We start from the raw sequence: 27292 nt of genomic DNA on the forward strand, positions 1-27292 counted from the left end.
AGAGCACCAAAAAGCACAAAACACAGACCCTGGTGGAGCACGAGTCAGATACGGGAACCATATTCTACCAGCAGAAGAGTTATCTACTAAAATCTTCTCTGTGAGGAGTTACCATTTGGGGGCCCGTGTTGAGGTGTTGTTGACGTGAGAAGCTAGTCATCATGGGCACTTGCTGTCAGCCCTAGGTGCGAGTCTCTGTGGGTGCGAAGTGCAGATCCGGCTGGAGCTTGGCATTGGCTGTCATCATGGACAGACATTCAGGAGTTATAGCCCACACTGCAGCTGTAGGGAACCCACAATTCTGTATTCCTCATCTGGAGCTTAGAAGGAGCAAACTATGATGGCAGCCAACAACGGTCCAGGCCCTGGAGAATGGGTGTAGCTCTTGGGGATTATGACTCCATCCAGTAGCAAGCAACAGGTCTCTGTCAGGTCCAGTTTGTGTTGGGCAGGTGCAGGGAGGCCCATAGGTACTTGATTTGTTCCTGGAGCTCAAACAAGAGGCCAGCCAAATGACACTTGAAGTCACTTCTTGTGAACCTGGGTGTCCGGCAAGCAGGTCCAATCTTCCTTCTTCAGAAAACAGGCCAGTACTTCTTCTGAGTCTTCCCCAGGTCCAGAAGTGTTCAGATGAGAGGTTCTGAATGTGCCTCATTTATCCCCAGTGCCAGTCTGTGGTGGGGAAATGCCCCCTTTGTCTAATCTTCCCCAGGTTTGACTCCAAACTATCTGGGATAACGCAGGGCATGCATGACCTGCATTTGTCAGGGGCAAATCAGACATCTCTTAGAAGTGAGGAAGGTGGTGGGCAATCCCTAAAGCTACCCATTGAAGCTCTGGAAGGCTGAGTACAGCAAAGGAGTGCCCCACCCTCACACACAACCCAGACAATTTTGTCCCCATGTTTGAAGGACTACGCAAACCACCACACACAATAATGCGACCTTGGATACTGGCAGAAAGGCATATTTGGTTTAGGTAGAAAAATGACAACTTTCTAAAAGTGGCATTTTCAGATTAGTAACTTAAAATCCAACGCTATCATTAAAGGGGATTTGAAATTACAGTTCAATTGAGTGGGAAAAGCACTTCTTCATCTGCTCCAAACTAAAGTTATTACTCAAATACAATATGGTAACCCAGTGTTACACTATGGGAGAGCTAGCCTTTCAACAGTGAAAAACAACTTTCAGAGTTTTTCTGGATTTTTCACTTCCAGGACATGTAGAACTTAAACACACATGCCCTTCTTTTTTAAATATCATGCAACCTGCCCTATGAGCCTTTGGGCCTACCAGTGGGGGTAACTTATAAGTATTAACAAGGAAGGTTTAAGTCTGGTAAAAGATGTATTTTGTCAGGTCGAAATTGCAGCTTAAAACTGTATGACAAGCTGCAGTGGCAGGCATGAGGCATTTTTGAAAGGCTACATAAGTGGGTGGCACAATGAGTGCTGCAGCTCACTAGTAGCATTTCATTTACAGGCCCTTGGTACATTTAGTACTACACGCTGGGGACCTACAAGTAAATTAAATAGGCATAGGTTAATTTGACTATGTTTTAGGGGGAGACCACAAGTACTTTATCACTGATTAGCAGAGGTAAAGTACACAGCCCTAGCAGCAACCTAAATGAGTTCAGTAGAATAGGGGAGTGAAAGCAAAAACTCTGGTGTAATAGTATGCCAATGATGTTAAGTCTAACAGAAGATTTAATCAGAATGTGTTAGGGCACTAAACTGGAAATGTATTTGAAATGGTGTGTTTAACTATGTATTGGAGGTGACAGAAGGTACAAGCCTGACAACTGGCTACACTCAATGTAAGAGCAGAAGGTGTTGTCTTAGACCCTTTCTTTTGAAACTTCAAATTAACAGTAGATTAGAATAATTTGTATTTCTATGGAAAGTGAAAGCCATGAAGGTTGTGGAGGACTTACTTCGTAAAAGATAATTAAAAAGGTTTCAGGGGAATATAGTCTGGGAGTCTACTACCGAATGTGAGTGTGGCTGCCTAGTCTTGATTTGACCTTGTTTCTCTCTTCCACCACCCTATGCTTGATCTATATTACAGGTCATTTTCATCCTAGTTTTCTTCCTTGTTACTGTTTTCCTTCTGTATTTTGTCTCCTCCTTCTTTGTCCATTTTCTGCCTTTATCCCTCCCTCTCTCTCTCTGTGAACACCTGAATAAAAAATAAGTCCCAACACAGTGTTGATTCCACCCTACTTCACCTACCGGCACAAATTACCAATTGAAGGGCATATTTAAGAAAAGAGGTGCTGCACCCAGTGCAGTGTCACTTTCCTCGTGCCCTTTGCGCTCCCCTATGCCACCATATGTGTGGCGTATTTAACATACAGCGTACCATGGCGGTAGTTAGGGAACTAATGTCAACATCATTTTTGACGCTAGTATGGTGCTTTGCTGGATTAGCGTAAAAAATGTTGACGTTAATCCTGCAAAGCACCTAGAGGCCCAATGAAAACAATGAGAGCCTCATTTTAATGATGCTTGCTTTGTGCAGGTGTTAAAAATGCTGAAAACATGGCACAAATACATTTCTTATATTTCTTTGCATTATTTTTTAGCCCCCTCCAATGGGGGAATGTCCCCTTGCATACATTATACCTGGTGCAGGCATTATGTGGTGCGAGCGGTTACAAAGCCACACAATGCATGCAATGCACTACTTTGTAAACATGGAGGCATACTTATACTTTTTGATGCAAAACTGCGCAATTGCAGTTTTGCGTCAAAACGCTTAGCGCTCGCAACCGACATTTTTTGGCACCATCTGGGCATCATATTCATACCATGACGCAAGACAATGCTAAAAACTGCTTACAGTAAAATTTTGGGACGTTAACCATTGTGCCTTGTTGTAAGGCAAAATTATGTTAACGTCTCAAAAATTACTCTAACCTGTTTTACGGCACATAAACTTGTTGCAAAATGAATATGCACCATTCGTACCTGCATTAGCGTCAACTTCAGACTTTAACGCAGAAAACAGTGCAAAGGAGAGGCAAAATGGACCCTGAAAGCCAGGAGAGACCCCAGGGTGACCCCATTCATCCAGGAACCAGCCAGGAGGACACACACAAGTCCCAGGTGAGGTAGAAGAAAAAGACAAAGTGTTGCTTTAGTGTGGAAGAATAGGATATACTCAAGACAGGTGACGGAGCACCAACATCAACTCTTCATCACCTCCAAATTGCCAATTGGCAGGAGAGAGGCAATATGGCAACAGATAGTTGACAAGATTGACAGTGTCGCTTAGGTGAGGAGAACCGTAACCGAGTGCAAGAAACCGATTGCAAGCGAAGGACAAAGGAGAAAATGGCTAGGAACAGAAAGACAACACTGCAAACTGAAGGTGGTAGTCCAGCACCACAAGAGGACCTGGATGAGATAGAGAGGATGGTTGCAGCGGTCAAACTGGAGGCACTGGTCACTGGAATTGCAGGACAGGGCAGCGCAGACTACCAGGAAACACCACAAATGCAGGGTGAGTTGCATGGGGAACATTAATGCTAAATTGTCAAGTGCAAGAAGGGGGAGGCACATAGGACACACTAAATGCATGTCAAAGGTGCATAGAGGGACACATTGCACATGAAGCAAATTGCATCATTCAGACATAAGCTACACATGTACCTATGCCTCAGTAGTGCCATGCCCCACAACACAACCTGGACATATGTCAATCATCAGGGCTAAATACCTACATGTACATATGCAGCACAGAGTATGGAGGGCATGTCTAATCACTGTGCCTCTGGTTGTGTCATCACAACATTCCGTGCATATAGTCAAACAAACCCTACTAACACGACCAAGACATCAGAGACAAGGAAGTCAGTCAATACTATTCCAGGGGTTACTTCATGGTGGTGTCCCTTGCAGTAACACCTTGAAACTGACTTGTCTCATTCCCAAAACACATGTGTGCCCCATGTTACAGCACACAATTCATTGCAACCTTTCCCCATAGTACTCAGACGTGTGTTGGTAGCACCACCACCCAGCACATTAACAATACATCCACATAAGGCAGCCAACACTCCATCATGCAATAAGGATGCCCCCTGAGTGCAGGGAAAAGTAATCTGGGCAGGCACTGGGGGAATAGCAGGGTGGCCGTGCATCACTGCAAAAATGCCACTACCCACAGCAAATAAACTGGTGCAGTGTGGAGCCACACATTTTGATGGTGATCAGAACTTTGTCACTAAAGAAAATATGTACTACAGATTGCAAACTGTAGGTCACAACAAATACAGGCTGAGCCCACAACTACTCTGACACAACCATGTGAGACACATTGGAATAGTGAAATAACCACATACATACAACACATTGAGTATGACTGTGAACATAATGGTGTACAATTTCACATTGACGGGCGGGGATGGTGCATGGGCAAGTCTGGTGTCGGTAAAACTGCCAGTGCAGAGTACCCTTTGTGATTGCAGTGAGGAGCAATAAAATGAAACAACAGTATAGTGTCTTGGCAATGCCATCCCTGGGGTGGTGTGAGGTTTGAGTACAACCTGGGTACATGTGAAACATGGAAGACTGGGACAGGGGCAATTTGCAATGTGTGTTGCTGTGGCTTGAACACTGCAACACTCATTGCAAGGCCCTACCATGACAATGGATGCATAGGGAGGGTCAACAATAACAAGATGGTGTGAAGCCACCAAATGGATTTACATCACACCTAGTAGATATGACGTAGTCAATAGCGCCACCTGAGCTTCCACTCATGTGACACTCAGGTGGGCAAAGGGCTGATAGTCTGCAGCCATGATGTACAGGAACAATGTTTGGGAAGTGGGATGACAATGAGCCTCCAATAGAAAGTCAGTGACGTGACATGTCAACTGCCACAGCACAGAAAGATTGATTTTACACCATCTCATTGCAGAGGATGATTGCTCTCCTGCTGACCTGCCTGTCCTGGAGTACCCCAATGACCTGGATGAGCAGCTAACAACCATCAGCCAAGAGACCCTCCAAGAAGTCCTGGTATCCCTACAGGCACCACCTACAGTCGCAAGGAGGACAAATAATGTAGCAGCCATCCCACATGCCCCACCCAACACCCCAATAGTATGACCTGGCAGCACCAACACAGCAGAGGATTCTGATGCCCCATGGACCAGCTTTGTGAGGACAGTGATAGGAGTCCAGCAGGAGCTGACCAATCAGGTGCGACTGGGATGGAGACTGTGGCAGCCAGCCTAGAGGGTATACACACGTGCCTCGTTAGAGCCAATGAACATACTGCAGCCAAACGAGGCACACACTTCCCACTACATGGAGTCTAGCAGTGTCTGAGGGACATAGCTGTTGCAATGAGGGAGAGGCCAAAACAACTGTCCTCACAAACTGGCAGCAGCATGATTGAGAAAAAGATGGACTCTATGCATCGGGAACTGTCCATCCTCAGGGCAGTCATGGCTCCCTACCACCAGGATGTTGCTGCTATCCTGAAAAATAAGTAGTTCATCTTTGCTACAGTGATGCCATATGTTGTTCCACAAATGGCAGCCGCTGGGAATTTGGATTGCACATCTCCAACCACTAAAGTGTGTGTAACCCCCTCTACCTCCACACTACCACCATCAAGGGCAGAGGAGACACCACACACATCGGAGGATGAAGATTTGGAACAGATTAGCGTCACTCGTAGCAGGTCTCGTAGCACCAGCCCATACCACATGGGCAGTGTTCTCCTTTGTCCTGTGCCTGAGATCATGCCAGTAATAGCACAGTTGGATATGTGTACTCTTCACCCACACACTGTTGAATTGTCTGCTATGTGCTGTCATTGTCTCTCACTTACCAATTGACAATCCTTGTTCCTCCGCACTTCACAACACTTCTCCCAAGCATGTCCCATGACATGCCCCTCAACCCTGGACTTGTGTTGTGTCACGATTGTATGGATTTCAGAAATGGGGTCACTGACCTGGACATTGTAAATATCACACTACAACACTTGTAAAAAAACACCTCCTACACAAACAGCATGTCTTTGTGTATTGTGATCCATCTACTACACTCAGTAATTGGGATGTGTGTATCTTGTTATTAGTCACAGAATGTCTGTACAGGAGTGCAGGACTGTGGGGGCACATACCTACACATAAGGTCCCTAACATGACCAATGTTATTGCTGGTCTCATCCCCTACAAGCAATTCACTGAGTATGTCACCATGGTAGAACACATGTATGCTTCACTCACTATATACAGCAGGAATGCCTGTAAAACAGTTCTAGGGCAATATCATCAGCTGGATGTACCAGTAGAACAAGTTTGTGTGATACAGAGGTAGCTAACCTAGTGATTGACATTGGTCAGTTTTGCAGGATAGAGTTCAAATGTAGGCTGTTGTCAGATGTGCTACAGTTCCGAACATGCCTACACAGGACCCCAACACTGACAGCTGAAGTACCACACCTACCTGTCCAATACAAAAGTAAACATAGTCACCTTGAGTGGTGGGTACACTGGATGGCAGATGCATGGACAAGTAGATGTGTTGTGCTGCCAGTGTAACAGCTCAGTTGTCATTAGGTGATGCACATGTCAAGAGAGGTATTCAGAGGCAGGACGGAATACCTAGGCCAACGCACAATTGGCACTGTACACTCATGGGAAGACTCTGAGACACAAGCATATCACACAACATGTGTAACTAAATTAAAAACATTAATAAAACCTACCCTATCCTAAACAAACCTATTCTAACTATACTTATCAAACAACTAAAGCTAACTACCCTATGCTAATCTTAACTAACACATTCAACACCACACTCTGACATTGATCCCCCCCCCCAATTAAGTTATGTGACACATTCAGGACAACATATAGTAATGCTACATATATACTAACTAAATATAAACAAATATATATGCGTTTGTTTGTATATATTTAACATTTTTTATTATAGAAAACACACGGATATCCCAACATGGCCCCCCATTAACACATAATAAGGAAAAAACTCACCCCCCAAATTCACTTATCCTATCTAATCTACATAACTACACTAACCGAAGACTAACCCCCCTAAAACCTACAATAAAACATAATTGAGAATAAGAAGGGAGGGGACAGAACTTGGAGGTGGCAGTTCATAGATGACTCAAAGTTTGTCCTTCTTTAGTATTTTTTTATGCATTTTATCCTCTTCGTATTAGTGGCCACCTCTTCCTCCAAGCTGTCGAAATGTTTAGTATGTTTTAGTACGAGCGATATGTCCTCCTCCATAAACCTGTAGCAATTGTGTGTCCATGGCAGCAGGTGGTGTGGGCTGTTGCACTGATGATACAGTTTCAGCTGATGTTGTGTGTGGGGTGCCAGCTGTGCCCTTCTGCACTGTTGAGGAGCTAGGTATCTGCTGTGACTTCTTTGTTAGTGTGGGGACCCCAAAGTGTCAGCATTGTGTGGAGTCTGTACAGATTAGTAGCTTACACTGCTAAATCTAACTATACATGCACTCCAACTCACCTTTCAGAAAAGACAATAGCCCTGATAAATATAATGACAACGCTGCCTTAGCATCATATTTTTGACACTAAATTGACACAAACTGAGAAAATTAACCAACAATTTGGAAGTGTGTATCACATTTGAGTAGAAGACAATAATGCATAGGCAGCGCTAACTTGGCATAGATCAGGCCCCAACTTTCTCATCATCTGTGTCTATTTCCAACAATACATCACCAGTAACTTGGACATGTCATTGGGAGGTGGGATGCTGTTGGTAACCATGAGGGGTCAGAGCTGATAGGTACACATGCAAGCCTGGTCAATATGACTGTCAGCTACACTGTGAGCATCACATCTACCAACAAATTTGGTATTCCTCTCTCCCGGAGCCAAAGGGGGGATGGCCATGCAATCCATCATCTCAACTGTCCAGATCATCCACCAAGGCCTACCCATTCATAAATGAAGTCAAGGAGTGGACCATGTTAGGAGGGCTGACAACTAGGAAGCTGGTATCCATAGGTCTATCACATCTACATTCATGTGCCCAGGTATAGACATCAATCAATACCAGATGTGCCACTACTATTCATTTTACACCCAGTTCCCATACCAGCACATGTTTGGCCTTGACCTGCGTGCAAGCCAATTACATTCCACATAAGCGTAACATACGTGGAGAGCTAAAGACAGAGTGCCATGCTGGGGGACAATTGCCAGCCCAGTCCTCCACCTTCGTGACAATACAGGGATGCACCAAATTGGGTTCAATATGGTGAATCCCTGTGTTATGAGAATGATGGAGTGTGCCACTGCCAATATTCTCACAGCGTTCCACTCTGTCATTCTTAGTCACATATTGCCCTACATGTGGCTTGTAACCACCTTGGGTACATGATGCTGGTCATTGTGCACCACGAGCCTCACAAGATGTGACCCTCTGGTGGTGCATGGGGATCCTTTTATGGACCATTGTGTCTCAATCCAACCTACTTTGATATCTGATCGTTGAACAGCTTATCACATCTGACATTTTATTCAACACTCATGACTCATTCACACCAAAGCCTGGATTACTTCACAGGACACACTTTATCACACTTATTGGATACATCGGGGTCCTCAAATCGCGCCACTTCGCCAATCGTGTAGGGGGCAGGTCCTGTGAGACATGAATGGTAAACCATGCTTAGTTTCAAATCATTGTCACTGCGAGTGGAAAACAAATTTCAGTGTGCACTAGTTGAGAGGAGTGAGTTAGTGGAAAGCAGCGCAACAGACACACCACTACGATCACACAATGACACCGGCACTCAGGTGTGCTAGAGCCACACATCTGAACACTAACACTGAACCAGAGAATCATGTTGTGCATGTAGTGCTACACCCTGCAACATCCATATGTGAGCCATCTACAGTAGATTGAACAATATGGTGTAACGGGGAGTTGTGTAAAAAAAAATGACACTATCCTGGAGCTTTGCAAGACTTTTGACTCTGGTACTCAAGCTTGTCCTGCAAGGCACCCAGAGGTGCTTTGTGATAGAAATGCTGCTCAGTTTTAAGTCTGCAATGATCATGCGTTGATTAATCCATGACTTATGTGGCAAAGTTGTCTAATGGTATAAAATGCCCCACATTCATTGTCCCCTAAGACGGGAAAACCCTCTCTGCTAACATAATTGCGGGGGTAGAGGTCACGTGCATGAAATGTTGACAAGGTCACACTATGCATGCGCCACTTTGTTGACACAATCCAGGGAAAATATGGTAGGCTGGTGGTGCCTTGGCGTTTCATTCATGACCCTATGCTGGGGCACAGGTGATGCTATGGGCTCTGAAATGTGTACCTTTGTGATGGTTGTGCAGGACTCATCAGACATCTGACCTGCATTGGTATCAATGTTGGACATGTGAACTCCAGGCCTAGACTGGCGCAGATACACTTCTTTCTGGTTGCATACAACCTGTCCACAAGCATTGCATGCAGCACTCAAACTCATGTGCTACTGTCTTCCAAGAGCAGTGAACAGTCAATAATATGCCAATCGGAGACTTACCAACAGGCTCGCCGATCTTAATCCCAAGGTGATCGAGCAGGTCCTGCTCCCTGGCCACCAGATCTGCCTAGCGATGCTTTAGCTGCTGCTCATTCCTGCCTGTCCTGTACATTATCTTCAGGTGGTGGAGCACCTTGCCCCACCACAGCTGCCTGCCTTTGGTCCGGTACCCAAAGATGACCCTACCACCCATCTCAAGCATCATTGGCAGGTAGTGGAATACCAGCCACACAAATCCACCAAGCTCATCCTCTGACATTCTGGTCATCCTCCCCCTTCCAGACATGTCGAATTATGGTCTGAGTTGACCACAAATACAAGGAAAGAAAAAATAAACGGAAACTTAACCCCACTAACTTATCCCAAATTAGTAACAACCCTGGTCAGACACCGCACAGTACAAATATAAATCTAGATACAAATTACACAAGAACACAACTACTGGGACAAGCTGCACACAAAATACAACAGGACACGACAGAAGGGACACAACAAACTTCAAGACACAACCAAGACTCAACCACTACCTCCAAAACACAACCACACAGTCACAAAGGCACAGACTGTAAAGAGAAAGTGAAACTACACCGACTGTATCTGGCTTGTAGAAAGGATTTCCTATTACATCACTTCCTGTCCCCGTGCGTCACGTTTTTAATTTATGCGTGTATTAATTTGCCGCAGTTTTTTTAGACGCATAACACACATGCATCGTTTACATTGATGCATGACAGTTATGCGTTGATTTCACCGAAGACTGCCTAGGAAATGTGACCCGACATCTGTCTCCGTATTTGGATTGAGAGTTTATGGAGAGCTGTGTGAAGGCAGCATATTTGCCTGACAAATGTATATCTTTGGTACATAGTGTGTGTGACACACTCTGCCTACATTCCACCAAGAATATGGTCGGATCACATATTTTGGATTTTATTCATTGCATTTACCAATGGTTGTTGATTTTTTGTTTGGTGGACCTGCAGCCCTAGCTGCATATGTTCTCATCCATACTAATGTGCATGCCACAGTGTCCGTGCAATGAGTGAGGCCATGTTTACCCTGTGTCAAAGTGGTGCCCCATGGCAGGCCAGATTACCAAGGATAGACTGTACAGGCTCAACTTCTTCAATTGGTTAATATCCCTGGGCAAGTCATGATGACCATAGTTACCAAGGTTGTCCCTCCCTTGTCACACATATTCCATGCCATTGTCACTCTCACACTGAGTTGTGACAGTGTTCAGTTCCAACATGACTTAATTTCTATTTTTCAACATCCCCAACCTCAGGTGTGGCCCCCTTGCATAGGTCAGGAAGCTAAAGACCACTAGAATTCACTAAAAGAGAACCATGTCATGGAAGGTCCCTTTGGCCTCTTTGTGTAGTTCATAGAAGGAGCTGTACCAAATTATGCCTGAAAGGTGTCACCCCGAAGTAGGTTGTGGGTGTTATCGAGTGTTGCATCAAAGCAGAGAAGCCTGATCTGTCCAGGAGCTTCCTCTGCCTGAAATCATCACTCTGAGAAAATTTGCCATGGAGGCCATAGCATCCTTTAGATGCATGCTGAATTGCAGTTGTGCGAGAAGATCACTGCTGTGTAGGCAAGTTCTAATGTGAAGACCCACCCCACCAAAACCTTCTGGCCTCAGACTCCAGAAGAACCTCATCAATAGCTCAGCAGCTAACAGTCTGTGCTGTGAAAGAGGGTGCAACTTCATCTACGGTGTTAGAAAACTGGTTTCTGGATGGCAGAGGTATGCACCCTGTTCAAGCAGGAACCACAATCCTAGCCAGGATAAGTTAGTTACACACCTTAATTAACCTGTGCTTACCATGTAGAAGCTTGGCACAGAGCAGGCAGGCTTAACTTAAGAGGTGATGTATAAAGTATTTGTACAACACTTGAAACAGTAACACAGTGAAAACACCACAAAAAGACTAGGTTAGAAAAATAGAGCTTCATTTTATTAACTAAAAAAAACAAAATAACAAAAAACCATTAAGTAGAATTTTTTAAGAATAAACTGAAATCTAGTTTTTAAAGGCATAAAGCACCAACTGGGCTATCTGGTCACGCTACACTGGGTTAAATCCAAAAGTTCAGGCTGACCGCGATGGAAAGTTGGTTGGATACAGGCTCAGACACGTCCCACTGAAGTTTTACCTAGTCTCAAGAATTGAGACAAGAGTATTGTTAGTGGGGAAGAATGTTGCCAGGAGCAAGGGCAATGTCACTGGTGTTGATCCGCAGGTTCAAAGAGTTGGCTGGGCAACGCAATTGCGCAGGCAGGAGCCTCGCAGCCAAGAATAGTGATGGTTGCTGTGCAAAGAGTCAACCTGGCTGTGACTTACCCTGATTCTGCGAGTGAGAGGCACAGTTCTGGAGTGAACTAGCCAGTTTACAGTCACAAAGAGCCCAAAGGCTTGATCTTAGGAGCTTGTTGAAGGAGGGTCATGGAGCTGTGGGTGATGAGTTGGAAGTCTTTTGTGTCTCTGAGACTTCAGAAGAAACGAAGGCAAGCCCTTGAAGTCACTCTGAGTTCAAATGAGATGGGTCCATTCCTTCCTCAGCAGGGCATTGGGCACCAGGCAGCATGTCAGCACAGTGGAAAAACAATTCTTCCAGAGCAGGAGTTCAGAATGGCAGTCCTTGTGGCAGCACAGCAGTCATTCTTCCTGGCAAAGTTCATTATAGATCCAGCAGTGTACTGAGTTGCTAGGGTCAGGGGTCCAGTACTTATATCCAATTGTGCCTTTGAAGTAAGGGTGACTTCCAAGGAGGGTCTTTGAAATGCACAGAGGTCTTTTCTTTCTGCCCTGGCTCCAGACTCACTACAGAGCACTATGCAGCCCTTTGTGATGGAGCAGGACACTGCCCGTTGAGCTGTGTCAGCTCCACCCTCCCATCTTTCTCAGGATGGCCCATCATGATGTTAATCAGCCAAATCCCGTCCTTTGGGGATGAGAGGCCACATATCCTCTTCTTTCACCCCTCAAGAGAGTGTCTGTCTGGCTGAAGAAATGTCAGCCTTACAGACACTTTTCATTTAAAGATCAGGCAGCCAGGACCTGGACATGTGCTATTTGCCCAGGCTCCTGGCTGTCTGAGATGAACTTTTCTGGGCTGAGGAGGTCTCCTCAGCTCAGCAAAGGTCCTCCAAGCCCTCTTCCTCAGTGAAGAGGGATAGTGTCAATCATTGCCTCTGACCTGGGTGCTTCAGCATTAAGCTCTGAAGTGCTCAGGGTCGAGTGTCAATCAGTGACACACCATCACAGAGTCGGTGGGTCTGCAGTCTCACAGACCCCATTCCACTCTGTAACAAAATTGGGACTGTTGCTGTTCCTCACTGGCTGATCTAAGGTGAGCCAATCAGGGAAGGCAGCAGTCACAACTCTCCTGGGACCTCAAGGCTGAGCAGCAGGTACGTGTGTTTTTTTGTTTTAAATGAATGTTTTTTGCGTGCCAGAGTGTGAATGAATGAGTGTGAGTGTGTATGTGTCTTCATGTGTCCAGTTTACCCCTTCCTAACAGTACCAGCCGCCACTGATGTTAATAGTGCATCAGTCACACCTAAGAGTCCTTTGTGTGTGACTGTCTATAGAGAATACACAATCCCAGCACAGATGTGAGAGCACACAGAGCTAAGAACAGAAAAATGCCAACTTTCTAAAAGTTGCATTTTCAAAATTGGAACAATAAATCCAACTTTATCATTAAAGAGGATTTATTACTACAATTCCATAGATACTAAACATGACATGTCTGCTTCTTCTCAATTAGGAATTGCAGCTTATTAAATGTAATAAGTAATCCTCAATGTTAACCTATGGGAGATTTAGGCTTTACAGTAGTGAAAAACGAATTTGGGTTTTTTTCACTATCACAACATGTAAAATGTAAAAGTACATGTCCTACTTTTTAATTGCATAGGACCCTGCCCTATGGGCTACCTAGGGCCTACCTTCTGGGTGATTTATATATAATCTATGTGCAGTTCAAAGCTTGGCAAGGATTTTTAAATGCCAAATCAACAAGGCAGTGTAAAACTGCATACACAGGCTCTGCAATGGCAGGCCTAAGACATGTTTCAGGGCTTCATGAGTGGATGGCTCAAGCAGTACTGCAGTCCACTAGTAGCATTTAATATAAGGCCCTGGGCACATGTGGTGCAGTTTTGGCTAGGGACTTTTAAGTAAATTGAGTAGCCCAATTGTGGATATACCAACCAAACCAAGTTTAGGGGCAAGAGCACATACACTTTAGCACTGGTCAACAGCGGTAAAGTGCTGAGGGCCAGATGTATCATCATCCCGGTTTGCATTTCCTAAATAGCGATTTTTAAGAAATTGCTATTTAAGAAATGCAAAAATGGGATGTATGACAATTGCAATTCGGTAATAGCGATTTCTTAAAAGTCGCAATCGCTCTTACCAAATATCAATTAGGGAATGGAAGTCCATTCATCCCTATGGGTGCGAATGGTTTTGCATTTCCGAATTGCGAATTCCTGCTAGGAATTTGCAGATTAGCTAATGCAAACCCCAGGGTGCTGGGGGGGCCTAAGGCCCCCTTTGATGCACCCCATACAAATATTTGTGGACATGTAAAGGGCACACATGCCGAAGGGGCAGGTGTGCGCTACATGTAATTTTTACCTGCACAAGCTTACCACCAAACTTGAACTTGTGGTAATTGCATTTCCTAATTGCCAAATTCTCAGTTAGGAAATGCATTATACATGTGAATAGGTAATCGCAAATAGGTATTCCCTATTTGCGATTACCTATTTAAGGAATCGCAAATTGCGATTCCCTAATGGGAGTCGCAATTTTAAGGAATTTTTATTTTTGTGATTCCTTAGAATTGCACTGCGTATTCCTTTCATAAATCTTGAAAGGCAATTTTGCATTGGCAAACGGTGGAATTGACCAATTTGCACCATTTGCAAATGCAAAATCCTTTAATACATCTGGCCCTTAGAACCCTAAGGCCAACAAAAGGAAATTAGCACAAAAATGAGGCAAACAGGCAAAACGTTTGGGGTAAGACCAAGACCACTGTTGTAATTGAAGATGGATCCTTTGTAGGTTGTAAGATGTAGATTTATTCAGCTTAGTTAAAGGTTACAGGTAATGCCCCACCAGGATCAGCATCCTTGCTGCTCAGCCCACTCCCACCAACTGACCATTCACACCAACCAGGCACTCACCAACATTCCGTGACCTCACACACATTGCAGGAGAGAACTGGTAACTAAGGAGAGAATGCATAGCAACAATTCAAGTCACAACAACCACTCTTAGGCTGTCAGGTCAACACACTACCTGCCCCAGACTGCCAAAAGTATTGTGCAAATAAATAATGGGGATCGGCCTGCTTCCATGGTTAGTCTGCACCTTTGGCTGAGACTGATGGATTAAGACTAAGGAACGATAAAGGGTGAACGTGTGAGAGCTGCAGCCGAGCCTTATACTTCCTTATCCCATAGGCTGTACTAGTCAAAACCTTTACCCTAGCATGGAGCACAGCAATTACCAAGGTGGTAAAGGGTAAATATGTCTCATTGACTGGATGCAGCATTCTATAACCCTGTTGTCACACACATTTAACTGTACAGCATTTTGTTTTGCTGTCAGATTAAAAAGTACTTATTTTTTCTCAATGTTAAGCACTGGGGTAGACATTAGAGCACCTGTGGGCTGCTTGTTGAGTCCCCTTGCCCCTATGCTACCTTCAGGAGAAGCATGTGACTGTTCACCCTCAATACACTGACAGCCAAGTGCAGAGTGGGTTGTACTTGGTCCAGTTTGCAGAGTCATAACAGACTGGAAACCAGTGTCAAACCACCTAAAATACCACAGTTGTGACCCAACAGCCACCATCTACCATGTGGCCACAACCGACACTCATAAAATTGTGTTACGACTCCATGAAAGAACTTTTAATATATTTCTTTCTCACATGAATACCATAGGATTACCTTATGGCCATACAGACATACTACCTTCAACTGTAAATACTTTTACGGTTAAAAATAAACTAATATCTCAATGCATGTTCCACACACTCTTTGCACAGCACAATTAAAGTGTCACCTGTAGCCAATACGGGAGCAAGAACAAAGCGGCATCTTCTGCCTCAAACAAGGGCTAAAATCACAGAATTACCAAATTGCTGCGCTTGTACGGCAGGCAGGAGCTGACATGGAAGACAGAAACAATTTGTTTTCAATTATCTTCAGCATTTTTAACACTACTAGCTAGGAGGGGAAGAAAATCTTTCAACACATGTTTTCCAATCTATTTCTCATCAGACCTGAGGGTGATTAGAAGAGATGGGATCATTTGCTTCTAATGGAGATATTGCCAATAGAGACGAAAGAGCTCACTGTGTCTGCTTTGATTAGACAGGGTTGGGGCTCGAGCCAAGTGAACGGGAGGCTACAAATACCAAAGGATAGAAAGGAAAAGAGGCAGGCCGGGCTTCGCCATGATTTACAGGTAGGAGGAAGTTAGTGCGCAGGGTGATCAATACCTGTCAGATGGAAATGTTATGATAAAGTTCAGGTTCGGTGAGAAATAGCATCTTTATGACACGGAAAATGTTAAGCTAAACTGCGGGGAAAAAACGTGAGTTCGAGGATCATTTGCTGGTATATAGCATTGTGTCATGTTCATGTTGAGAAAAATAGTCTATTTCTGTAATATATCTCCACCCCTGCCGGGGTGTCACTCACTATGTGACAGAAAAAAGAGCTTAAGTGTGTCAGCTCTGACTGCCCCATCGAGAAAGCTCTACCCTTTGCTTGGTGCAAAATGACAAGAACAAAATATATATTCATCGGATTGTTCCAATAACATTTATACAAACAACAATGATATTCCAGCTAAAATTACATTTCATAAATCGAAAGAAACCTATAAAAAAATTCCTTTAGGTACATCATACGTTTCAGTAATACTCCAACTGCAAAGTTTCCCATAGCACACAAACTTAGGGGCATATTTAAGAGCCCCTAGCACCTCCTTAAGTAATTTTTATTATGCTAATGTAGCCCAACAAGTACAAAAATTTCGTACCCTGGGGCATATTTAGACTCTGTTTGTGGTGAATTAACGTAATTTTTCAATGCTAATTCAGCTCAAACTTAACTTCATATTTATATTGTGCCTATGTTGATAAATATTTTTTCTGATTATGTGTATATTTCTAGTTATGTATAGTTCTTTAGAAAATATGTATCGCCACTAGGTCATAACAATAAACTACACACACACTCTTTAACCACTTCGCTGCCAGGCCTTTTCCCCCTCCTGTGCCAGGCCTTTTTTTGCCTATTTGGGGCAGTTCGCGCTTAGGCCCTCATAACTTTTTGTCCACATAAGCTAACCAAGCCAAATTTGCGTCCTTTTTTTCCAACATCCTAGCGATTCTAAAGGTACCCAGACTTTGTGGGTTCCCCTGAAGGAGGCCAAGAAATTGGCCAAAATACAGTGAAAATTTCGTTTTTTTCAAAAATAATTGAAAAAGGGGCTGCAGAAGAAGGCTTGTGGTTTTTCCCCTGAAAATGGCATCAACAAAGGGTTTGCGGTGCTAAACTCAGCAGCTTCCCAGCTTTCAGGAACAGGCAGACTTGAATCCGAAAACCCAATTTTTCAACACAATTTTGGCATTTTACTGGGGCATACCCCATTTGTGCAATTTTTTGTGCTTTCAGCCTCCTTCCAGTCAGTGACCGGAATGGTCATGAAACCAATGCTGGATCCCAGAAACCTAAACATTTCTGAAAAGTAGACAAAATTCTGAATTCAGCAAGGGGTCATTTGTGTAGATCCTACAAGGGTTTCCTACAGAAAATAACAGCTGAAAAAGAAAAATATTGAAATTGAGGTGAAAAAAACATCAATTTTTCTCTACTTTTTACTCTGTAACTTTTCCCTGCAATGTCAGATTATCGAAAGCAATATACCGTTACGTCTGCTGGACTCCTCTGGTTGCGGGGATATATAGGGTTTGTAGGTTCATCAAGAACCCGAGGAACCCAGAGCCAATAAATGAGCTGCACCCTGCAGTGCGTTTTCATTCTATACCGGGTACACAGTAATTCATTTGCTGAAATATAAGGAGTAAAAAATAGCTATCAAGAAAACCTTTGCATTTCCAAAAAGGGCACAAGATAAGGTGTTGAGGAGCAGTGGTTATTTGCACATCTCTGAATTCCGGGGTGACCATAGTAGCACGTGAATTACATGGAATTTCTCAAATAGATGTCTTTTTTACACACACCCCTATATTTGGAAGGAATAAATGTAGAGAAAGACAAGGGGCAATAACACTTGTTTTGCTATTCTATGTTCCCCCAAGTCTCCCGATAAAAATGATACCTCACTTGTTTGGGTAGGCCTATCGCCCGCGACAGGATATGCCCCAAAACACAACGTGGACACATCACAGAAAACAGAGCTGTTTTTAGCAAAGTGACTACCTGTAGATTTTGGCCTCTAGCTCAGCCGGCACCTAGGGAAACCTACCAAACCTGTGCATTTCTGAAAACTAGAGACCTAGGGGAATCCAAGGAGGGGTGACTTGTGTGGCTCGGACCAGGTTCTGTTACCCAGAATCCTTTGCAAACCTCAAAATTTGGCTAAAAAAACACATGTTCCTCACATTTCTGTGGCAGAAAGTTCTGGAATCTGAGAGGAGCGACAAATTTCCTTCCACCCAGCATTCCCCCACGTCTCCCGATAAAAATGATACCTCACTTGTGTGGGTAGGCCTAGCGCCCGCGACAGGATATGCCCCAAAACACAACCTGGACACATCACAGAAAACAGAGCTGTTTTTAGCATAGTGACTACCTGTAGATTTTGGCCTCTAGCTCAGCCGCCACCTAGGGAAACCTACCAAACCTGTGCATTTCTGAAAACTAGAGACCTAGGGGAATCCAAGGAGGGGTGACTTGTGTGGCTCGGACCAGGTTTGGTTACCCAGAATCCTTTGCAAACCTCAAAATTTGGCTAAATAAACACATGTTCCTCACATTTCTGTGGCAGAAAGTTCTGGAATCTGAGAGGAGCCACAAATTTCCTTCCACCTAGCGTTCCCCCACGTATCCCGATAAAAATGATACCTCACTTGTGTGGGTAGGCCTAGCGCCTGCGACAGGATATGCCCCAAAACACAACGTGGACATATCACAGAAAACAGAGCTGTTTTTAGCAAAGTGACTACCTGTAGATTTTGGCCTCTAGCTCAGCCGCCACCTAGGGAAACCTACCAAACCTGTGCATTTCTGAAAACTAGAGACCTAGGGGGATCCAAGGAGGGGTGACTTGCGGGGCTCGGACCAGGTTCTGTTACCCAGAATCCTTTGCAAACCTCAAAATTTGGCTAAAAAAACACATGTTCCTCACATTTCTGTGGCAGGAAGTTCTGGAATCTGAGAGGAGCCACAAATTTCCTTCCACCCAGCGTTCCCCCAAGTCTCCCGATAAAAATGATACCTCACTTGTGTGGGTAGGCCTAGCGCCCGCGACAGGATATGCCCCAAAACACAACGTGGACATATCACAGAAAACAGAGCTGTTTTTAGCAAAGTGACTACCTGTAGATTTTGGCCTCAAGCTCAGCCGCCACCTAGGGAAACCTACCAAACCTATGCATTTCTGAAAAATAGAGACCTAGGGGAATCCAAGGAGGGGTGACTTGTGTGGCTCGGACGAGGTTCTGTTACCCAGAATCCTTTGCAAACCTCAAAATGTGGCTAAAAAAACACATGTCCCTCACATTTCTGTGGCAGAAAGTTCTGGAATCTGAGAGGAGCTACAAATTTCCTTCCACCCAGTGTTCCCCCAAGTCTCCCGATAAAAATGATACCTCACTTGCGTGGGTAGGCCTAGCGCCGGCGACAGGAAACACCCCAAAGCGCAACGTGGACACATCCTAAATTTTGGAAAAAAACAGAGGTGTTTTTTGCGAAGTGCCTACCTGTAGATTTTGGCCTCTAGCTCAGCCGGCACCTAGGGAAACCTACCAAACCTGTGCATTTCTGAAAACTAGAGACCTAGGGGAATCCAAGGAGGGGTGACTTGCGGGGCTCGGACCAGGTTCTGTTACCCAGAATCCTTTGCAAACCTCAAAATTTGGCTAAAAAAACACATGTTCCTCACATTTCTGTGGCAGAAAGTTCTGGAATCTGAGAGGAGCTACAAATTTCCTTCCACCCAGCGTTCCCCCACGTCTCCCGATAAAAATGATACCTCACTTGTGTGGGTAGGCCTAGCGCCTGCGACAGGATATGCCCCAAAACACAACGTGGACATATCACAGAAAACAGAGCTGTTTTTAGCAAAGTGACTACCTGTAGATTTTTGCCTCTAGCTCAGCCGCCACCTAGGGAAACCTACCAAACCTGTGCATTTCTGAAAACTAGAGACCTAGGGGGATCCAAGGAGGGGTGACTTGCGGGGCTCGGACCAGGTTCTGTTACCCAGAATCCTTTGCAAACCTCAAAATGTTGCTAAAAAAACACATGTTCCTCACATTTCTGTGGCAGAAAGTTCTTGAATCTGAGAGGAGCTTCAAATTTCCTTCCACCCAGCGTTCCCCCATGTCTCCCGATAAAAATGATACCTCACTTGTGTGGGTAGGCCTAGCGCCCGCGACAGGATATGCCCCAAAACACAACGTGGACATATCACAGAAAACAGAGCTGTTTTTAGCAAAGTGACTACCTGTAGATTTTGGCCTCTAGCTCAGCCGCCAGCTAGGGAAACCTACCAAACCTGTGCATTTCTGAAAACTAGAGACCTAGGGGGATCCAAGGAGGGGTGACTTGCGGGGCTCGGACCAGGTTCTGTTACCCAGAATCCTTTGCAAACCTCAAAATTTGGCTAAAAAAACACATGTTCCTCACATTTCTGTGGCAGAAAGTTCTGGAATCTGAGAGGAGCCACAAATTTCCTTCCACCCAGCGTTCCCCCACGTCTCCCGATAAAAATGATACCTCATTTGTGTGGGTAGGCCTAGCGCCCGCGACAGGATATGCCCCAAAACACAACGTGGACATATCACAGAAAACAGAGCTGTTTTTAGCATAGTGACTACCTGTAGATTTTGGCCTCTAGCTCAGCCGCCACCTAGGGAAACCTACCAAACCTGTGCATTTCTGAAAACTAGAGACCTAGGGGGATCCAAGGAGGGGTGACTTGCGGGGCTCGGACCAGGTTCTGTTACCCAGAATCCTTTGCAAACCTCAAAATTTGGCTAAAAAAACACATGTCCCTCACATTTCTGTGGCAGAAAGTTCTGGAATCTGAGAGGAGCTACAAATTTCCTTCCACCCAGCGTTCCCCCAAGTCTCCCGATAAAAATGATACCTCACTTGCGTGGGTAGGCCTAGCGCCGGCGACAGGAAACACCCCAAAGCGCAACGTGGACACATCCTAAATTTTGGAAAAAAACAGAGGTGTTTTTTGCGAAGAGCCTACCTGTAGATTTTGGCCTCTAGCTCAGCCGGCACCTAGGGAAACCTACCAAACCTGTGCATTTCTGAAAACTAGAGACCTAGGGGAATCCAAGGAGGGGTGACTTGCGGGGCTCGGACCAGGTTCTGTTACCCAGAATCCTTTGCAAACCTCAAAATTTGGCTAAAATAACACATGTTCCTCACATTTCTGTGGCAGAAAGTTCTGGAATCTGAGAGGAGCTACAAATTTCCTTCCACCCAGCGTTCCCCCACGTCTCCCGATAAAAATGATACCTCACTTGTGTGGGTAGGCCTAGCGCCCGCGACAGGATATGCCCCAAAACACAACGTGGACATATCACAGAAAACAGAGCTGTTTTTAGCAAAGTGACTACCTGTAGATTTTGGCCTCTAGCTCAGCCGCCACCTAGGGAAACCTACCAAACCTGTGCATTTCTGAAAACTAGAGACCTAGGGAGATCCAAGGAGGGGTGACTTGCGGGGCTCGGACCAGGTTCTGTTACCCAGAATCCTTTGCAAACCTCAAAATTTGGCTAAAAAAACACATGTTCCTCCCATTTCTGTGGCAGAAAGTTCTGGAATCTGAGAGGAGCCACAAATTTCCTTCCACCCAGTGTTCCCCCACGTCTCCCGATAAAAATGATACCTCACTTGTGTGGGTAGGCCTAGCTCCCGCGACAGGATATGCCCCAAAACACAACGTGGACATATCACAGAAAACAGAGCTGTTTTTAGCAAAGTGACTACCTGTAGATTTTGGCCTCTAGCTCAGCCGCCACCTAGGGAAACCTACCAAACCTGTGCATTTCTGAAAACTAGAGACCTAGGGGGATCCAAGGAGGGGTGACTTGCGGGGCTCGGACCAGGTTCTGTTACCCAGAATCCTTTGCAAACCTCAAAATTTGGCTAAAAAAACACATGTTCCTCACATTTCTGTGGCAGAAAGTTCTGGAATCTGAGAGGAGCTACAAATTTCCTTCCACCCAGCGTTCCCCCAAGTCTCCCGATAAAAATGATACCTCACTTGCGTGGGTAGGCCTAGCGCCTGCGACAGGAAACACCCCAAAGCGCAACGTGGACACATCCACAATTTTGGGAGAAAACAGTGCCTACCTGCGGATTTTGGCCTGTAGCTCACCCGGCGCCTAGGGAAACCTACCAAACCAGTGCATTTCTGAAAACTAGAGACCTAGGGGAATCCAAGGAGGGGTGACTTGCGGGGCTCGGACCAGGTTCTGTTACCCAGAATCCTTTGCAAACCTCAAAATTTTGCTAAAAAAACACATGTTCCTCACATTTCTGTGGCAGAAAGTTCTGGAATCTGATAGGAGCCACAAATTTCCTTCCACCCAGCGTTCCCCCAAGTCTCCCGATAAAAATGATACCTCACTTGTGTGGGTGGCCCAGGTGCCTGCAACATAATAAGGCCCAAAACCAGAAGGGATAGAAGGGATAGCACAGCAAGTTTATAAGGGCATATTCTTTTATACATCTTTAGACGGACTCTGCTTTGGGGACCCACATAAGTGAGGTGTCATTTTACTTGGGAGACTGAGGGGAAAACTGGGGAGTAGGAATTTTGTGCTGGAGCGGTGATCCTACTAAGAAAAATCAGGAAAATATGCTTTTTTATGCAAATTGTGAGGTTTACAGAGGAGTCTGGGTAAGAAAATGTTGGGGGAGCCACACAAGCCACACCTCCCTAGACTCCTTGGGGTGCCTAGTTTTAAAAAGTTTCTGGGTTTTGTAGGTTTCCCTACATGACGGCCGCACCCAGGACCAAAAACATAGGTGGGCCCTCCCCCCCAAACACAGGTATTTTTGGAATATATCACTTTGATGTGTGCACATTCGTCCGTGATGTGCCAAACACTAAAATTGTGAAAAGAAACACACTTAGGTTATGTGAAGAAGACCCCTCACCCACCAACCAAGTTGGTGGCATGCTTCATCATCGGGGTCCCACCTGAGGCACCTAGCGTGTCTCAAGTGTGCTGCGACGCCTGATTACAGCGGAGCAGGTTTTGTCATTTGTACCACACATACTGGTTGGATTTGGCACGAGGGTGAGTGATGGTTCAGTAGATCAAATTTTATTAACAAGAGATTTCACAAAAGTGAAATGCACTGGTAATAACTGAAAGGCCAAAAAACTGAACCAATGACTCACAGCTCGTGAGCTGTAAAGCCACGACAAGGCACCAACCGCTTTACAGTCCATTCACACACCTTTCATACATGACATGCACTAGACCATTCACGCCGCCAGCCACGGGCCCAGCACATTACAAGACTCGCATCCACAGACAGTGCCAGTCAAGGGCCCATCACTTTCATACGCCCACATGCCTGATACAGCAATCACACCAGCTGATGAGTGTGTGGACTGGCGTTTGGCCGGCACTGCCAGCCAAGCGCCACCCCACCCACACCACCAGCCAAGCGCCACCCCACACACACCGCCAGCCCAGCGCCACCCCACACACACCGCCAGCCAAGCGCCACCCCACACACACCGCCAGCCAAGCGCCACCCCACACACACCGCCAGCCAAGCGCCACCCCACACACACCGCCAGCCAAGCGCCACCACACCCACGCCGCCAGCCAAGCGCCACTCTACACATGCCATCCCCTTTTTTTTGTTTTTAAACAACAAAGAAACCACTAATCATAAATTAGTACAAAACTACAAACACAAAAGCTCTAACTGAATACATGACTAATGCCAACCGTGAAACCGAACATATAAAAATATAAAACACCAGTTTACGCTCACGGAATTTCCCAATAATTCTTCTGTGTGTGGTAGCTCCTGAAACAGCCACCCACACACAGCCCAGGCTTTGAAGGACAATCAGGGCAGTACATCCTAGTCTCCTTCCTGATACCTCTTCGAGCACAGACTCTACATCTCTTAGCAGGAAAGTTTTTTTTGGCCGTGGGAGGAATGTGCTCAGCAAAGTGACGATCTTTCAATCTAGCCACATCCTCCACCACTGCTTCTCTAGGAACTCTTGCCTGTTCCAGCACAACAAGGCTAGCTATGATAGACTCCTGAAATTTCACAAATGTCATCCTTGACTCTGGAGAACTATCCTTAAACACAACAAAAGCATTAAAAGTTGCCAAGTGGAACAAGTGAAGCGCTAATTTCTTATACCACACATAAGACTTACGAGCAGCAGTGTAAGGTTCTAACCTCTGATCTACTCTATCAACACCACCCATGTGCTTATTATAGTCTAAGATGCACACAGGTTTGCGCACTTCGGCAACCTGACCCCAAACAGCCACAGGTGAAGTACTCTCATCATGGATGGTGCTTAGCATGTATACATCCCTCTTGTCTACAAATTTCAGAGCTAGCAGCTCATCATTCCGCAAGGCACTGCACTGTCCCTTCTCAAGTTTTTTACAGACAAGCTCTTTTGGATAGCCTTTCCGATTAGAGCGGATTGTGCCACAAGCAACAGTGTCCACTCTGAACAACTCCTTGAACAACCGAACTCCAGTGTAGAAGTTATCTACATATAAATGGTGACCTTTGTTAAACAGTCGTCTACCAAGTTCCCACACAATTTTCTCACTAACTCCAAAAGTGGGAGGACAACCAGGGGGGTCAATATTGGAATCCCTACCAGTGTAGACCCGGAAATTATAAACATATCCTGTACTACTTTCTGACAGCATATACAATTTAATTCCATACCGTGCCCTCTTGCTAGGAATGTACTGCCTAAAAACCAAACGACCCTTGAACAGGACCAAAGACTCATCTACAGATATTTCTTTCCCTGGAACATAGATCTCTGAAAACCGATCTACCAAATGATCAAGGACAGGTCTAATCTTAAAAAGACGGTCAGAATCAGGATGATCTCGTGGCAAGGCTAAAGCATTATCTACAAAATGCAACATCCGAAGAAGAAGCTCATACCGGTTACGACTCATGATGGCAGGAAATATAGCAGTTGCCATCAAGGGACTAGTAGACCAATATGAAGACAGCGACGGCTTCCTTATCAGCCCCATCAAAAAAGTTAAACCCAAGAACTTTTTCAACTCTTCCAGATTTGTGGGAATCCACCGGCTAGCTCTAGAGTGTGGCCTAAGTCTGGCAGCGTTGTCCCTCAAAAACTGCTCTGCATACAAATTAGTCTGCTCAACAATCTCTTCCAAAAATATATCGTCCATAAACAACTCAAAAAAGTTGACGGGCAAAAAGTTTTCCGTATTAACTCGACACCCTGGAAAACCAGTAAACGCAGGCAACTGTGGCTGCTCCATGTTTGGTGCAACCCATGCGTCAGGTCTTCCAATGGGAAGCCTTTCAGCCGCTGGCTCCTGCACCATTGGCACATCACTGTCCTCCTCTAAAACAGGCCCTTCATCAGCACTGAGAGTGGCTTCATCATCAGATGATTCATCTCTGACAGAAAATTCACTTCCAGAATCCTGCACTTCCTCCTCTGCCTCAGATGCAGAGTCAGTCTCATATTCATGGTCAGAAGATGACTCAAAAAGCACACTAACAACCTGCTGAGCGGTCATCCTACGGCTGGCCATGATCCTTCCTACTAAAATTAACTGGACAAATACACCACCAACAACCAGCACTGTGTAAGATAAGTAACAAAGTATAGGTTTATCACTAAGAATTATAAACTCAAAAACTATACTGCTCACTTGCCTGAAAAAGCTTGACTCACCAGCAACTACTCTGCACAGCCACAGCAATCACCAACGATATCCCACTAAAAAGAGAAAAAAAAAAGCAAATTAGACATAAGACAACACAATAATCATTGTGCATAACTCTAAGGACAATTTCACACACAATCCTGCATTCAGTACACCACCTACAAACATGTCATTCATGCATTGCAACAATACTCACTTGGAGTAAATTTATTTACTTACCTAAAACATGCAACTACGCAAACCGCAGGACAACTACTGCCAAAACTGCAACAAGCCACAGCAAAGTCAGCAAAAGCTTTGAACTAAAACAAAAAGGAGAAAAACTGTTATTATCATAAAAGTAAATACTTCGCCAGTTGACAAACACTCCGCCACTAACCATTTTTTCATTTTCCCGTGTCTAGTCTTCTCTGCTTGGGGGAAGATGGGCCTAAAAAAAAAATAGGCCAATCTACCCCAAGGGGAGGGGGCAGAAATCACCCAGATTACATTGCACCCTTTGGGGGGGGGCGACCCTTGCCCAAGGTGCCACACCCCCACACAAAGCACACACACACATACATAGTATCCCTGGCGCTATCGGGATTCTGCCCCCCTTGGGGACAGAAAGGCCTAAAAAATAGGCATATCTGCCCCCTAGGGGGGCAGAACTGCCCAAAAATACATGTGGGCCCCTGGGGGCGACCCTTGCCCAAGGGGCCACCCCCCAACACAAAAAATAAAAATCAACAATAAAATCCCTGGTGTCTAGTGGCTTTCTGCCCCCCTTGGGGGCAGATCGGCCTAAAAATAGGGCCAATCTGCCCCCAAGGGGGGCAGAAACGACAATAAATACATTGCGCCCCTGGGGGGAGCGACCCTTGCCCAAGGGGCCACCCCCCAACACAAAGCACACATACATACATACTATTTCTGGCGCTATTGGGATTCTGCCCCCCTTGGGGGCAGAAAGGCCTAAAAAAAATAGGCCTCTCTGCCCCCAAGGGGGGCAGAACTGCCCAAAAATACATGAGGGCCCCTGGGGGCGACCCTTGCCCAAGGGGCCGCCCCCCAACACAAAAAATACACATCAACAATAAAATCCCTGGTGTCTAGTGGCTTTCTGCCCCCCTTGGGGGCAGATCGGCCTAAAAATAGGGCCAATCTGCCCCCAAGGGGGGCAGAAACGACAATAAATACATTGCGCCCATGGGGGGAGCGACCCTTGCCCAAGGGGCCACCCCCCAACACAAAGCACACATACATACATACTATTTCTGGCGCTATTGGGATTCTGCCCCCCTTGGGGGCAGAAAGGCCTAAAAAAAATAGGCCTCTCTGCCCCCAAGGGGGGCAGAACTGCCCAAAAATACATGAGGGCCCCTGGGGGCGACCCTTGCCCAAGGGGCCGCCCCCCAACACAAAAAATACACATCAACAATAAAATCCCAGGTGTCTAGTGGCTTTCTGCCCCCCTTGGGGGCAGATCGGCCTAAAAATAGGGCCAATCTGCCCCCAGGGGGGGCAGAAACGACGTAAAATACATGTGCC

Source organism: Pleurodeles waltl, chromosome 4_2, assembly GCF_031143425.1.
Source record: "Pleurodeles waltl isolate 20211129_DDA chromosome 4_2, aPleWal1.hap1.20221129, whole genome shotgun sequence".
Classification (NCBI taxonomy): domain Eukaryota; kingdom Metazoa; phylum Chordata; class Amphibia; order Caudata; family Salamandridae; genus Pleurodeles; species Pleurodeles waltl.